Below are 14662 nucleotides of genomic sequence, written 5' to 3'. Positions count from 1 at the left end.
AATATGTTTTATTTATATTTATACAGATGTCACTCCATTATTCGTTTATTGAAGTCATATATGTACCTAACAAAATATTAGCCAATAGGCCATTGATCTCAATAATGATTCCCATAATCCTAGGACACCTTCTCTTTTACTCTTCCTTTCCATTCTTACTTTTCTCCTGTAAAGCATTTTATATTACTTGAGCTTACTTATTCTATAGTTGTAATCTTATACTTCTGCGGTATCTTACCCTTTTCCTACATCACTCATCTTAAAACCATGGTCTACTTTGACTTTCATTTCAGGTATTATATGCTAGGCACCAATAACCAAACTTTTTCTGAAAGACTGTAACATGTCACCAGACTGTTTACATTCTCCTGCTTTCACAGGCTGTCAGGGCTGCACCAGGATCTCTTCTAGCCTTTCGTTTCCTTGAATTTGACTTTTGACAGAGCTTGTCCATAACATGATGTTTAACAAACAAATTCTGGTTCTTCTTGTGGAGACACCATGACTATTTATGTATTACTATTATTATCCATCTGTTTATTCAATGTATATTTTGGATTACTTTTCTTATAATAGTCTTTCTTTCTGATTTCTGATGCTTGAGGCACTCTGTATAGAGCCAAAGATCCTCATGAATATGATAAATCTGTTGTTACATTTTTAAATATAATTCTAAAATGATTGCCAAAACATAGACATTTACCTTATATCACCTTCAAACTATACATATTCATAAACACACAAAGCACATACACATTGATATCTAAAGATAATTCAGATATCCGATCTGTGGCATGTTTTATTGACCCTGCAGTGTCTCAAACAGCCCTTATAACTTATTATTTAAGCTTATGATTATTTAGAATAAAATGTCAAATAATCCCACTCGATTATTTCATTATTTCACTATCTCAGTTTTCTTGATCCATTGTGAAAAAGTTCTGTTATTTCCTCCTCATCTGTAGAGGCTACATTAGCCCACTCCCCGGTCTGATATTCTCGTAGTAACTGTATCCAAATGTTGGGCGGACATTTAGCCTTCACGATGATGTGTACATCGTGCGGGTGAAGGAGGTGAATAACCATCTTTTCATCTAGAATATCCCAAAAAGTTGTGTTACCCTGGTTTGGTTTTAATTTTGGGAGGGACGCCCATATCATTTCTTTTTCTCCTGGGGAGAAGGGGACATGGGTTTTAGTCGTATAGACTATTGATTGACCTTCCTCTTTACTCTGTCTAGTTTTGACTTGCATGGGTGCAGCTGGGACCGTTTTCAGAGCGGTCAGATCTGGATACAATGTATTATTATAACCAAAATCAGTGATTGATTTATATTCCGGATTATATGGGGGAGGAGCGCTAGCAAAACCTCCTTTTTCATATTCCCATGCTTTGCGATCTAAATCATCCCAATCGGGCCTGTCGTCCTCGGAGTGATCTGTGTCGCGACGCGCTCCTAACACGGCAGCACATCGCGCACCTACACCTTCACCTTTTCTGACCACTTTTCTTGCCCTTCTAATTTGCCTTGTAGTTCTATTAATTCTATCGTATTTTTCACAACTTCTTCTCTCAATTCACATTACTGTTTATGATGATCTTCCATTTCTGTTATTTTCTTTTCTTGATTCTCACCAACCTGACACAATATCACAATTCCTTTCTCTGTCTTATCTGGTTGTTGTTGCTTCCACCAGTCCCGGAGCTCCTTCGGAGACCAGTCTTTCTCCCAACTTCCTTCCAACATTTTCTTCTCTACATTCTGTTTTTTTATTTCTCAAAAAACCAATAATGCTGGTGTCACTCACTGTGACGATTTATCTGAAATATTACATTATTATATATTATATTATGTATATATATTATAATAAAAACAAACACTCCAGTAAGGTACGGACACCCGTACATGACACTGGCTAAGGTAAGGGAACCCATAAACAACCATAAGCACCCCCGGACCTAGGACAGACTGTAACTTGCTAACTTGCTAACTGTTTTGTTTGCTTCACATCGTTTGCTGCTAGTTGCATGCCAAACGAGTTCGTTCTGTCCAAAATATAAGCTTTTTTCTTCTAATAAACTCAATAAAAATACAGTGCACTAGCAACTATTTCCCTTTCAAAAGTTGTAGTCCCGTTTCAGTTAAAACAAAATGTGTTCTTCAAACAAAGAAAATACTTGTGTTTCTTTTCCCTCTTTACCTGCTCTTATCACAAAGCTTCTCAACACAATCTCAGGTGCAGGTGCACTCTGCGCTATCCTTTGCCCGAGCTTTGTCCAGGAAAACTCACTGTAGCCATCTTAGTTCAACACGGGCTCTCCTTACCTGCGAGTCACACGGGTCCAGTTCACTTTGCAAGTGAACAGTCTCTTCTCAGAAACAATAAGGAAACTTGGAAAGAAACACAATCCCAGGTCGGTGTTAAAAAAAAGTTCTTTGTTTTCATATTAAAAGAAAACATTTGTATTTTCTCTGCACACTTCACAGCTCCAATTAGCACACTCAACTAATCCCTGCCCCCCTCAGAACCGTCACTAAAGAAAGGTACTCACAGTCATTTTAAATATGACATCCTGTAGTGTTTGTTTTCAAAATATGATCTTATTATCACTTGAACCAAATAAATCCTTTGACCCACTAATACCAAATTACAGTTAGGGGGGCCACAGATGTGATTTGAAAATACGATCTTCCATGTCTTTCTGTTGTGTTTTGACCTGGGGATCTGTAATTGTCCAAGTGGCTACTGCACATGTACTTATTTAATATTAAATGTGTTATTTAATTAGGCTTGGTTCTGATGAGCATGTACAAGACGTCAGCTTTTTAAATAACTGTGTGTATTGGATCATACACATTTTAGAAATACTCTCTCAAACTTCCCGCATTGGTACCTCACCAGGGAGGTAGAAAACAGCAATAGCATTGAAAAAGTGTGACTGTAGTTCTGCTCTTCTGCAATATATTTCTACAATATCTTTAACATCTTCTTTAACATTGTTTTAAAGGCTGGGACCAATATGGTGGAATATCTCCAACACACGGACATTGAGAGACTCGACCCCTTTGTGCTGCTGCTCAGAGACCAACTCTCAGTTGTCTCTGAGTAGGCTATGGATCAACTTCCTTTCCTAATATGAAGGAGACCATGGATACAAAACCTATGAAAAACAGGTGATTATTGTTATTCTTCTCATTATAAACTACTTAATACATCTCTCCCATAAAGTACAACAGGATAGTGGTGACGTCATTCAGGATTGGATTGCCATTGGTCAAAAGCCCTCTGAGAGAAATTGTGTGGCGACACTCCACACTCTTAGAAGAAATTGTTCTGCACAGAACCATAAAGGGTTCCTCGAGTAATCGCTCTGGTGGATCCCTTTATGGTTCTATGTAGAACCCCTTCAAAGGGGTTACATGAAGAACCCCCAAACATAGCGTTCTACACAGAACCATTCGTTTTAAAATGTTATATATAGAACCCATTCAAAAGGGGGACACGTGCTATACCTGAATTTGTTTTCCAAATACAATCTTTAAAAAATGTATGAGTTCATATATACAAACACACATACACAACGAAAAAATCGCACTACTTGTGTAGTAACTTCATTTACATTATATGCCACAACTCCTCAATTTGGAAAGCAAAAACAAGACATCTGATGTAAAAGTGTAAACTAATTACGAACAGCACTTTTGATTTTTATCTTCAATTCAGGGGCTACTTATTCGAACAGTAAACTGTATTCTCTCTTCAGAGTGACTGGAATGTTTTTGCCTACATTCAACTTAAATATGAAAGTTTCCAAAAACGGCATAGTTTTCTTTAAGGCTATTCAATGCCAAACACAAAATTCTCTCTGCTTTCAGTGCTTGTCCTTCAGCACAATTACACAGGTTCATGATGTTCTCATTTCAATACATTGTTTTCTTATTTAAACTATTTGACTTTGAGCTTACATTGAGAATAAAATCACTTTTGCAAGTAAAACCTGGCCAAGAAAGGAAGCAGCACTACAATAAAACAATACACAGAATACAAAGCAGTTCCTTCAAAAGTGAAAGTGATAAAGAGTGATGTCTGTCAGTAAATTACGTTGAGATACATATTGGTTATTTTGAATTAGGAGTCCAACTTCAATAATTTCTATTAACAAGCCAAAATACAGATCAGAATTACGGGTAATTGAAAATAATATGTAGCGCCTAGGTAAGCTTGGATGTGTTCAGAGAAACACTAAAAACGGACCTTCCTCACACCCGTCTTGTTGAGGTGGACGTGGTCATACAGGTGATGTGGCTGGATGTCTCAGTGGTGTGCCAGGTGGACGTTGGGGAGGAGGGCACATCTTCGGGATACTTCTGCGTTGATGGCCTGGATGATGTGCAGGGGCACGTCTGTGCGGGGCAGCAGTGTGGAGATGGTGATTTTGGCAGTTTGGAATTCCTCTGTGGCTTTCTTTGCCACCTGTCTCAGGGCTGAGGCCACATCGCCCCTGCGGGCACTCAGGTCGTTAGTGCCGGTGTGGATGAGGATGTGTTTGACCTGGCACAGCCTCCTCTTGGAGAGCAGCTCCAGGGCTCTCTGTGCTGTCGGGCACCAAAGCTTTTTCACTTTTCGCCCAGGGAAGAGACACCTCTCATCCTGGAACTTCCCATTGGAGTCGCTCAGAATGACCACCTCTGTGTTGACCTGCCACTCCGGGTTTTGCGTCGGGAGTGGTGGGGGCAGCGGGTGTGTTTTAGGGGAGTGGCGTTTTAGGGGTTTGTGTATTAGTGGCAGGTCTGGTGATAGTGGGGGTGTCAGGAGTGGTGGGGAGTGTGGGTGGATCAGTGGGTGCGTCAGTGGGTGCGTCAGGGGTTGTAGGTGTTGTGGGGTCAGTGCAGTGCAGTCTCTGTGCTCCTCTCTTAGCTTCTCCAGCTGGCTCTGCAGGCTCCTCAGGAAGCTGTGCTGGGGTGTCCTGGTCAGCTCCTCCCTCGCTCTGTGCAGCTCCGTCCTCAGGGTTTGGCTCTGCTCCTCCTGGTCTCTCACTGCTGCTCTCAGCTTATGGATCTCAGCCTTGTGGTGCATCTTTAGTCCCTGAACTCCGCAAACTTCAGCTCCAGCACTGATAGGCATTCCTTTAGTGTTTTAATGTTGCTGGAGAGTTTTGGGGAGACAGGGGGGCAGTCTGTGGGAGATGGGGCACTGTCTGGCTCCGTGTGGCTGGGGGCAGACTGCAGGGTGGCCGGCTCTGGCTCGTGTTTCTCTACCTCAGTCTGCTGCTTTGAGGTGTGGAAGCCGAGAGATAATTGGTCCAGGCTGCTCTCGCTGTCCTGCACCATGATGGTCCCGTTGTGGTATACATTAAAAGTGAGCATCACACTGTCTGTGTCTTTCTCTACCAGCACTGAGATCTGCCTGCCTCTGCTAATGCCCCTCTTGTTGTTATTGGGGTATGTCTGGCACAGGGTTTTGTGAAAGGCGGTGTAGAACAGTAGATTGTTCTTGACCCTGTTTTCTCCTTTACCGGTGTAGTCTAGGATGAGGGTCTCAGGAGATGCTCTCATCACAGCTTGTTTGTAGTCCTTCTTAGCCTGTGCAGAGAATGTCTTCAGGGTATCGGATTTCAAAAGGCAGCTCTGCAGTCAGACTGCTGTTCGATAGATTTGTATCAGTCTCAGTGGCAGTTGGGCTCTCTCCTACTGTCACTCTATTCAAATTGGAGCTCTGCATTTTCATTGGCTGAGTCAACTACTGAGAATGCTTATTTATTTTATTAATACATATTTTTTTGTTTAATTATTTGTCTCTATAGGTGAAAGGTCTTACCTCCAATTCTTGTCTTCAGCTTTTCTTTTCTGACTTTTCTTCCTGAACTGTCTCTCTGCTTTCTTCTTTTTGTGTTTCTCTTAAAATTATTATTTTTTGAATACTTTTTCTTCTGAATTTCTATTCCATGTCTTCTGTGTATGTTTATAGTGCTATATATTAATTTGTAAATGACAAATTAAATCCGCTTATGTATAAAAACAAATGTTTTTTAGGAGCTCATATTCCTCTCTCTCTCTCTCTCTCTCTCTCTCTCTCTCTCTCTCTCTCTCTCTCTCTCTCTCTCTCTTTCTCTCTCTCCCTCTCAATTCAATTCATTTGTATTGTCAAAGCAATTGGACATACATACATATACATACATACATACATACATACATACATACATACATACATACATACATCTACACGGAAAATAAATAATAGAATTATGAATCACAATAAGATGTAATGAAGTACAGAAAATGAAAATGTAAAAAAATGTGATCTTTAATACATACAAATAAAGAAAATAGGTTTACTATTTCCAGATTCCTTTTTTGAAATACAATGACATGCATAACAAACAAGTATTTACATTATATTTACAGCCGGTGCTCGTGTGTCACTGTGTCCCTCAGGCTGTGGTAGGCGCTGACATATTGGGCAGCCAGGGTGGCTGTGTGTCCCTCCCCCAGGAGGACTGGCGTTTTTCTTTTTTCTCAGTTTTGTCACAGGTTGGGTGGGCATCCATTATGTTGTTACAGAATTTGTCCCTTCTTTTGGGCTAAAGCTTTCCGTGGAGGGGAACGTGGATCAGTTTGTACCATTTTTGGGAGAATCTGCCTTGTTGGGGCGGAGCTGTGACCAGGTGAACAGCAGATCGGGCATAGGTGGGCATGTGGGCAGAGGAGTTGGAAGGCCGGTCAAGCAAATAAGCTTGCTAAGGTACGCAGCAGCAGCAAGCAGCCCCCCCATCCAGCCAGCCAGCCACTCTGGCTGGCAGTGACTGAGTGGTTGTCAGACGGCAAGCAACGGAATGTACGTGCTCTGTGATGTCATAGCAGTCAGCTGAGAGAGGCTCGTGATGTCATCGCTGAGCTGGCTGGCTGGCTGGCTCTGTGTGTGTGTGTGTATGTCTGTGTGTGTGTGTGTGTCTGTTTGTCTGTTTTTCAGTCTGTCTGTCTCTCTCTCTCTCTCTCTCTCTCTCTCTCTCTCTCTCTCCCTCTCAATTCAATTCATTTGTATTGTCAAAGCAATTGGACATACATACATTCATACATACATATATATATATATATATATATACATACATACATGCATACATGCTAGAAAGTCATTACTATGTTATCTTAAAGGCTAACTAAGCAGAACATATATCATTATAGAACAGAGTCCATAGGTCTACACATGGTTTTAGGGAACAGGCACGTAGGTCATACCGTTTGACATTGTTTCCAAGGTTCTCATCGTAAATAACAAACAGAAATCAAACTAGCTTCTGGCCTGACCTTCTAGCTTGACTCTATCTTTCCGCCTTATATACTTGGTGAATAATTGAGGAAGTAGCACCAAGTGACCACATTAGGCTGCCTGAGGGTTTCTGGGGAGTGTAGTTGTCTAGGGTCGGTTTTCTTCCCTAGAGTGCAGACCTTGCAGCAGACCTGGCCTGACATGTCTGCCATGTATGACCCTGCCCCTTGGTTTGTCCCACATCCTCCCCCCCAGCTGCGACCCCATAGGTCGAGCGACAGCCGCAAAAAAGCATGCACCCGGGACAGCCCATCAACATTCCCCATGGCCTTCCCTGGCCTGTGCTGCAGGGTGAAATGAAAATGTTGGAGACTCAAAAACCACCTCATCACACGGGCATTCCTGTCTTTCGAACGATGCATCCAAGTGAGGGGGGCATGGTCAGTGATCAGGGTGAAGTGCCTGCCCAACAAATAGTATCGAAGACTGTCCAAAGCCCACTTCACTGCCAAACATTCTTCTTCAACTACCAAATAATTTATTTCATTGGATTCCAACTTTCTGCTAAGGAACAACACCGGGTGTTCGTGATCACCCATTCTTTGGGACAAAACCACTCCGATCCCCACCTCAGAGGCGTCCGTCTGGACTATAAATTCTTTCTGAAAGTCAGGTACCATTAAAACGGGGTTGCGGCAGAGCGCCTCCTGTAGGCTCCGGAAAGCCCGGTTTGCTGTATCACCCCATCTAACCATATTGGGTTCTGTAGCCTTAGTCATATCAGTCAGAGGGGCCGCTAAGGTAGCATAGTTGGGAATAAACCTCCGGTAATACCCAGTTAACCCTAAAAATGCCCTAACCTGCTTTTTATTGACAGGCCTAGGCCAAGAGTTTATGGCTTCAACCTTGGATATTTGGGGTTTCACCATACCCCTCCCTACTGTATAGCCCAAGTATTTGGCCTCTTCCAACCCCAAATTGCATTTGGTTGGATTAGCCATCAGGCCTGCTGCATGTATTGAATCCAATACCGCTTGGAGCTGAGACAAATGTGATTCCCAATCTGGACTGTGAATGACCACATCATCTAAATATGCTGCCGCATACGTCCTGTGTGGTCTAAGTATGTGGTCCATCAACCTTTGAAAGGTGGCAGGAGCACCATGCAGGCCAAAGGGCATCACTGTGTAGTGAAACAGACCATCTGGGGTTGCAAAGGCTGTTTTTTCTTTGGCACCCGGGGTCAAGGGAATCTGCCAGTAGCCCTTGGCTAAGTCAATAGTTGAAATATAGCGAGCATTCCCAATATTCTCTAACAATTCATCTACTCGGGGCATTGGGTATGCATCAAACTTTGAAATTTCATTAACCTTTCTAAAATCATTACAGAATCTCCAGGAGCCATCAGGTTTGGAAACCATGACTATAGGGCTGGACCACTCACTGTGGGATTCTTCAATAACCCCTGCCTCCAGCATTTCCTTAACCTCATTTCTAATAGTGTTCCTGCGAGCTTCTGGTACCCTGTAAGGCCTCATATTTACCTTCTTTCCTGGGAGAGACACAATGTTGTGAGAGACTAAATGGGTACGCCCCGGTATGCCTGAGAAAACTTCCCTATTACGTATTATCAAGTCGTTCACCTCCTTCAACTGGTCAGGTGACAAGGCAGCTGCAATATTCACCTTCGGTGTCCCTAGTGGCTGAGGGGGGTAAGTCAACATCAACACTTCCCTGTCCTTCCAGGCTTTTATTAAGTTGACATGATATATTTGTCCTGGGGGTCGGCGGCCGGGTTGCTGAACCTTATAGTTCACTTCCCGTATTCGCTCTATAATCTCATAAGGTCCCATCCACGTAGCCAGAAATTTACATTCTACAGTGGGAACCAACACCAACACCCTATCACCAGGCTGGAACACCCTCAGTGTAGCCTGACGATTATAGGCGAATTGTTGGTGTTCCTGTGCCTGCCTTAGGTGCTCTCTCACAATGGGAGTGACTGTGGCTATTCTCTCTTGCATAGCATTGATGTGCTCGACTACACTCCGGAAAGGAGTGGACTCGTGTTCCCACGTTTCACGGGCTATGTCTAATATCCCCCTGGGGTGCCTCCCATATAACAGTTCAAAAGGCGAAAAGCCCAGGGAAGCCTGTGGGACTTCCCTAATGGCAGACATCAAGTAGGGCAGCATGAATTCCCAATTTTTCCCATCCTTATCGATTACCTTTCTTAGCATGGACTTCAGGGTCCTATTAAATCTCTCAACCAACCCATCTGTTTGTGGGTGGTAGACTGATGTTCTCAACTGCTTAACCTGCAACAATTTACACAGATCGGTCATAACCTTAGACATAAAGGGTGTGCCCTGATCTGTTAATATCTCCCTCGGTATCCCCACCCTACTACACATCAACATTAGCTCTTTTGCAATACCTTTTGAAGCCATGGTCCGCAGTGGAATGGCTTCTGGGTACCTGGTGGCATAATCCAAAATAACCAGTATATACTGATGCCCTCTGGCTGATTTCGGGAGAGGTCCCACCACATCCATAGCTATCCTAGCAAAGGGGGTCTCTATGATGGGCAAAGGGACCAGTGGGCTTCTGAAGGCTGGTTTAGGAGCATGTAGTTGACATTCAGGACATGAGCTACAATGTTCTGTCACGTCTGCATGTACGCCTGGCCAGTAAAACCTCCTCAGGAGTCTATCCTTGGTTTTGTCCATCCCCAGATGTCCCCCCAGGATATGCCCATGTGCCAGATTGAGAACTGTTCGTCTGAATGGGGTGGGAACTAGCAATTGCTCCACAATGTCCACCCCTATCTTATTTACACGGTACAATAGGTCATTTTTTACCATAAAATAAGGATAAGCTGTTGGCGGGTCTGCAGTAGTCATAGGGGTCCCATTTACTACCTTCACATTTTCTATAGCATAGTGTAGAGTGAGATCTCGCACCTGTGCGCTGCCAAAATCAATGGGGAGTCCCTCTAACACTGACACTTCTACATTGTCAGCTTCAGGGGTCTCTATGAATGGATTCTCACCCACCCTGCTAGTGCTGGGTTCCTCACCCTCCATAGGGTCATCTACGTCACTACATTCCACCCCTATGTTTTCAGTTTAATTTTCCCCAACCAAAACCTTCACTGTCGACTCAACTGGAACCAGGTCTACTTTTAGCTCTAGTTGTGGGATCGAGGCAACTTCTGGCTTACAGTTTTCAGTGTGCATTTCCAATTTACTATGTTTTCTATCTAGTTTTCCAAAATTAGGAAAATATCGTCCCAGTATCACATCATATGGCATGTTGGGTACCACACCGACTTCGTAATCTAGTTTCCCGGCCTCTGTCTGTATGTTTACAAGGGCTGTGGGATAGGGGCGTGTGTCACCATGTGTGCATGTGATACTGAGCTCCTGATGTCTATCCAGCTTGTTGGTCGCTACTAATTTTTCTGTGACCAGTGTAACCATACTGCCAGAGTCGAGTAGAGCAGCCACTTCTTTCTCATCGACTATCACTGTACACATGTGTTTTGGATTAGGTACTCCGCCTATGAAAACATCCGTCCCAACAGGGCAGGCATAAAATACCGGTTTCTCTTTCCCCATATCACACACATTACATTGCATTGGTTCCTCTCTACCTGGGCAGTGGGCCGCAATATGTCCTACTTTGTCACAATTGTAGCAGACAATTGGTTGTGATGGTGACCCCCTATAACCCTTAGTCTCGGCTTTAGGCCCCACCTTTGCCCCCCCCAGTCTTGCTCTTTTCTTCCAATCCAGCGCGTCATGTTTCCCAGAGTACTTTGGAACCATCTTACCCGGTCCGCTGGTTCGTCATGGCCTGGGGAACGAGTTTTTAACCTCCGGTACATGCTCTGCTGCTCCGGCTGTATAGAACCGCTCTACAATGGCCACCAAGGTGTCAGCGGACAGCACCTCATTCTGGCCAACCCAGCGTCGAACGTCCTTGGGCAAACAGCGTTGGTAGTTGTCAAGGACTATGGCCTCCACCACCTCGGCTGATGAATGGACCTCTGGCTGTAGCCATTTCCTGGCCAGATGGATCATATCAAACATCTGCGTTCGGATTGGTTGTCCTGGTTGGTAGGCCCACTGCTGAAACCGATGTGCCCTCACTGCGGTGGTCACGCCCAATCGGGTCATTATCTCCGCTTTCAATTTATCATAGTCCTGGGCGTCCTTCAGCTCCAGATCAAAGTACGCTTTCTGTGCATCCCCTGCCAGATAAGGTGCCACAAGCCCTGCCCAGGAATCTTTTGGCCATCCCTCTCTCTGCTGTCCTCTCAAAGGTCATAAGGAAGGCCTCAACATCGTCCTGTTTTGTCATTTTCTGCAGAAAGTGATTGGTGCGGGGAGTGGAATGGGTTGCAGCCCCCTGTGGCCCAATCCTGGTTGCAAGTGCTTCAACATTCTCTTTCAGCTCTTTAGTCACCTTTTCCTGCTCTTCTCTAAACATTTTATTTGTATCATGCTGGACCTGCAGTGCTTCCTGATGCATCCGCATAGCATCCTGGTGAGCCACCTGCTGCACCCTGGTCGCTTCCTGTTGGGCTATTACAGCCTGTAGTTTTTTTTTTTTTGGATAAAAAAATTCACTCAGCCAGTCTGGGTTTCATGAGGTGCTGCCCGCATTCTACACCAAATGTGACAAAACGCCTTGGCTGTACACATGTGCGGGTCTTCTCTGTGATCTTCTTAGGAGTAAAAACCAGTCATGACCCAGGGAGGAGGTTGCAAATACAGGGCTGTGCCTGTATGTTTACTTCAAACAAAACAAATCTGAAAACAAAACCTAACTCACACTGGAGTTGTAACTAATCTTACATAATCATTCTATTTTAAACAAAGTCTGGAATAAATAAGTCTTGGCTTTCTCCTTATGAGCTACCTCTGTTTTCCAGATAACTCACCCTATTGTCTCTCACTTCTCTCTCTCTCAGGCCCGCCTTATATACCTGGTGAATAATTGAGGAAGTAACACCAAGTGACCACATTAGGTGCTAGAATGGCTGCCTGAGGGTTTCTGGGGAGTGTAGTTGCCTAGGGTCGGTATTCTACCCTAGAGTACACACCTTGCAGCAGACCTGGCCTGACATATCTGCCATGTATGACCCTGCCCCTTGGTTTGTCACAATACATACATACATACATATACACGGAAAATAAATAATAGAATTATGAATCACAATAAGATGTAATGAAGTACAGAAAAAGAAAATGTAATAAAATGTGATCTTTAATACATACAAATAAAGAAAATAGGTATACCATTTCCAGATTCCTTTTTTGAAATACAATGACATGCATTACAAACGAGTATTTACATTATATTTACAGCCGGTGCTCGTGTGTCACTGTGTCCCTCAGGCTGTGGTTGGCGCTGACATATTGGGCAGAATGTGTCCCTTATTTTGGGCTAAAGCTTTCTGTGGAGGGGAACGTGGGTGAGTTTGTACCATTCTTGGGGGGCTCTGCCTTGTTGGGGCGGAGCTGTGATCCAGGTGAACAGCAGATCGGGCATAGGTGGGCATGTGGGCAGAGGAGTAGGAAGGCCGGTCAAGCAAATAAGCTTGCTAAGGTACGCAGCAGCAGCAAGCAGCCCCCCCATCCAGCCAGCCAGCCAGTCTGGCTGGCAGTGACTGAGTGGTTGACAGACGGCAAGCAACGGAATGTACGTGCTCTGTGATGTCATAGCAGTCAGCTGAGAGAGGCTCGTGATGTCATGGCTGAGCTGGCTGGCTGTCTGGCTGGCTGGCTCTGTGTGTGTGTGTGTGTGTGTGTGTGTGTGTGTGTGCGTGTGTCTGTCTGTCTGTCAATTCATTTCAATTCAATTCAAAGGTGCTTTATTGGCATGATCTATCACAATATTGCCAAAGCAGATACAAATGTTCTATCAATCAAGACAAAACATTGCAATACAAGATTCAGTGGAACAAATATAGTACACATTGAAATAAAATTAAGTAGGATATAAACCATATTTGTTGTTTGTATCAAAATTTGTGTCATGACATCAGAAAAATCACTGTTTTTATTTTGTTTTGCAAATGGAGTGCCACAGGCTGGTGTCTACACACTGTCTCGCAGGCTGTGGCAGGTGGATACATATTGCGCTGCTAAGAAGGCAGTGCGCTCCTCCTCTCCCAGCAGGACGGGGAGTTTGCAGCAATCGGGGATCATGCTGAACTCAGGGATATGCATTTTTAATATTTTAAAGTATGTCTCCCTGATTTTTGTGTATTTAGGGCAGGACAGCAGGAAATGCGCCTGTGTTTCGACCTCCCCTAGGTCACACTGGCTGCACAGCCGCTCTTCTCTGGCAACCCAGAATTTTCTGTAGCGGCCATTTTCAATGGCGAGGCTGTGGTCACTGAGCCTGTATTTAGTTAGATTTTGTCTCTCTTTTATATTTTGGATTTTTAAGTATTCAGCCAATGTAATGTTTCTATTCAGGGCCCGGTAGCATTCCAATTTGTTTTGTAATTCTAATTCGTGTCTCTAATCTTTTGTGTATTTGCTTTTCAGGTACATGTCAATTTTCCCAATTGTTGTTGTTTTGGTCATTGTGTGTTCGGGCTCTGTGAGCCTCAGAGCCGTGGGGGCGTTTCTGTGTACGTGTAAGATGTTTTTATTAAATTCTAGGTGGAATATTTCCATGGGGCTTTTGTCCCAATTGTTGTTATTGAGGTTCATGAGGGGACCCCACACTTCGCTCCCATATAGCAGGATTGGTTGGATGATGGAGTTTAATATTTTAATCCAAATAGTTATTGGTATTGTTGTTTTCCCAAATTGTGTCTTTATGGCATAAAATGCCCGGCGTGCCTTGTCTTTTAATGCGTTTATAGCCAGGCTGAAGCTCCCTGACGCACTGATGGTCAGGCCAAGGTAGTTGTATCTGGTGCAGTGCTCTAATCCAGTGCTGCCCAGAGTGAAGCGGTACCTGTTTCCCTGAGATGGGGCTTTTTTCTGGAAAACCATAACTCTGGTCTTGTCCAGATTGACTGCCAGGGCCCATTTCTGACAGTACTGCTCTAGCAGCGCCAGGTTCTGCTGAAGCCCCTGCTCTGTGGGCGACAGCAGCACCAGGTCGTCTGCGTAGAGCAGGAACTTGATCTCTGTGTCATGGAGAGTTAGGCTGCGGGCGTCAGACTGCTCCAACACTGTGGCCAACTCGATGATGTAGATGTTGAACAGTGTTAGACTCAGACTGCAGCCCTGTCTCACTCCCCGCCCCTGAGTGAAGAACTCTGTTCTTGAGTTGCCAATTTGAACTCCGCATTTGTTTTCAGAATACATTGATTTAATGATGTCATAAACTTTACCCCCTACACCACTCTGTAGAAGTTTATAAA

This window comes from Amia ocellicauda, unplaced genomic scaffold (genome assembly GCF_036373705.1).
Source record: "Amia ocellicauda isolate fAmiCal2 unplaced genomic scaffold, fAmiCal2.hap1 HAP1_SCAFFOLD_35, whole genome shotgun sequence".
Classification (NCBI taxonomy): domain Eukaryota; kingdom Metazoa; phylum Chordata; class Actinopteri; order Amiiformes; family Amiidae; genus Amia; species Amia ocellicauda.
Note: the sequence above shows the minus strand (reverse complement) of the source record.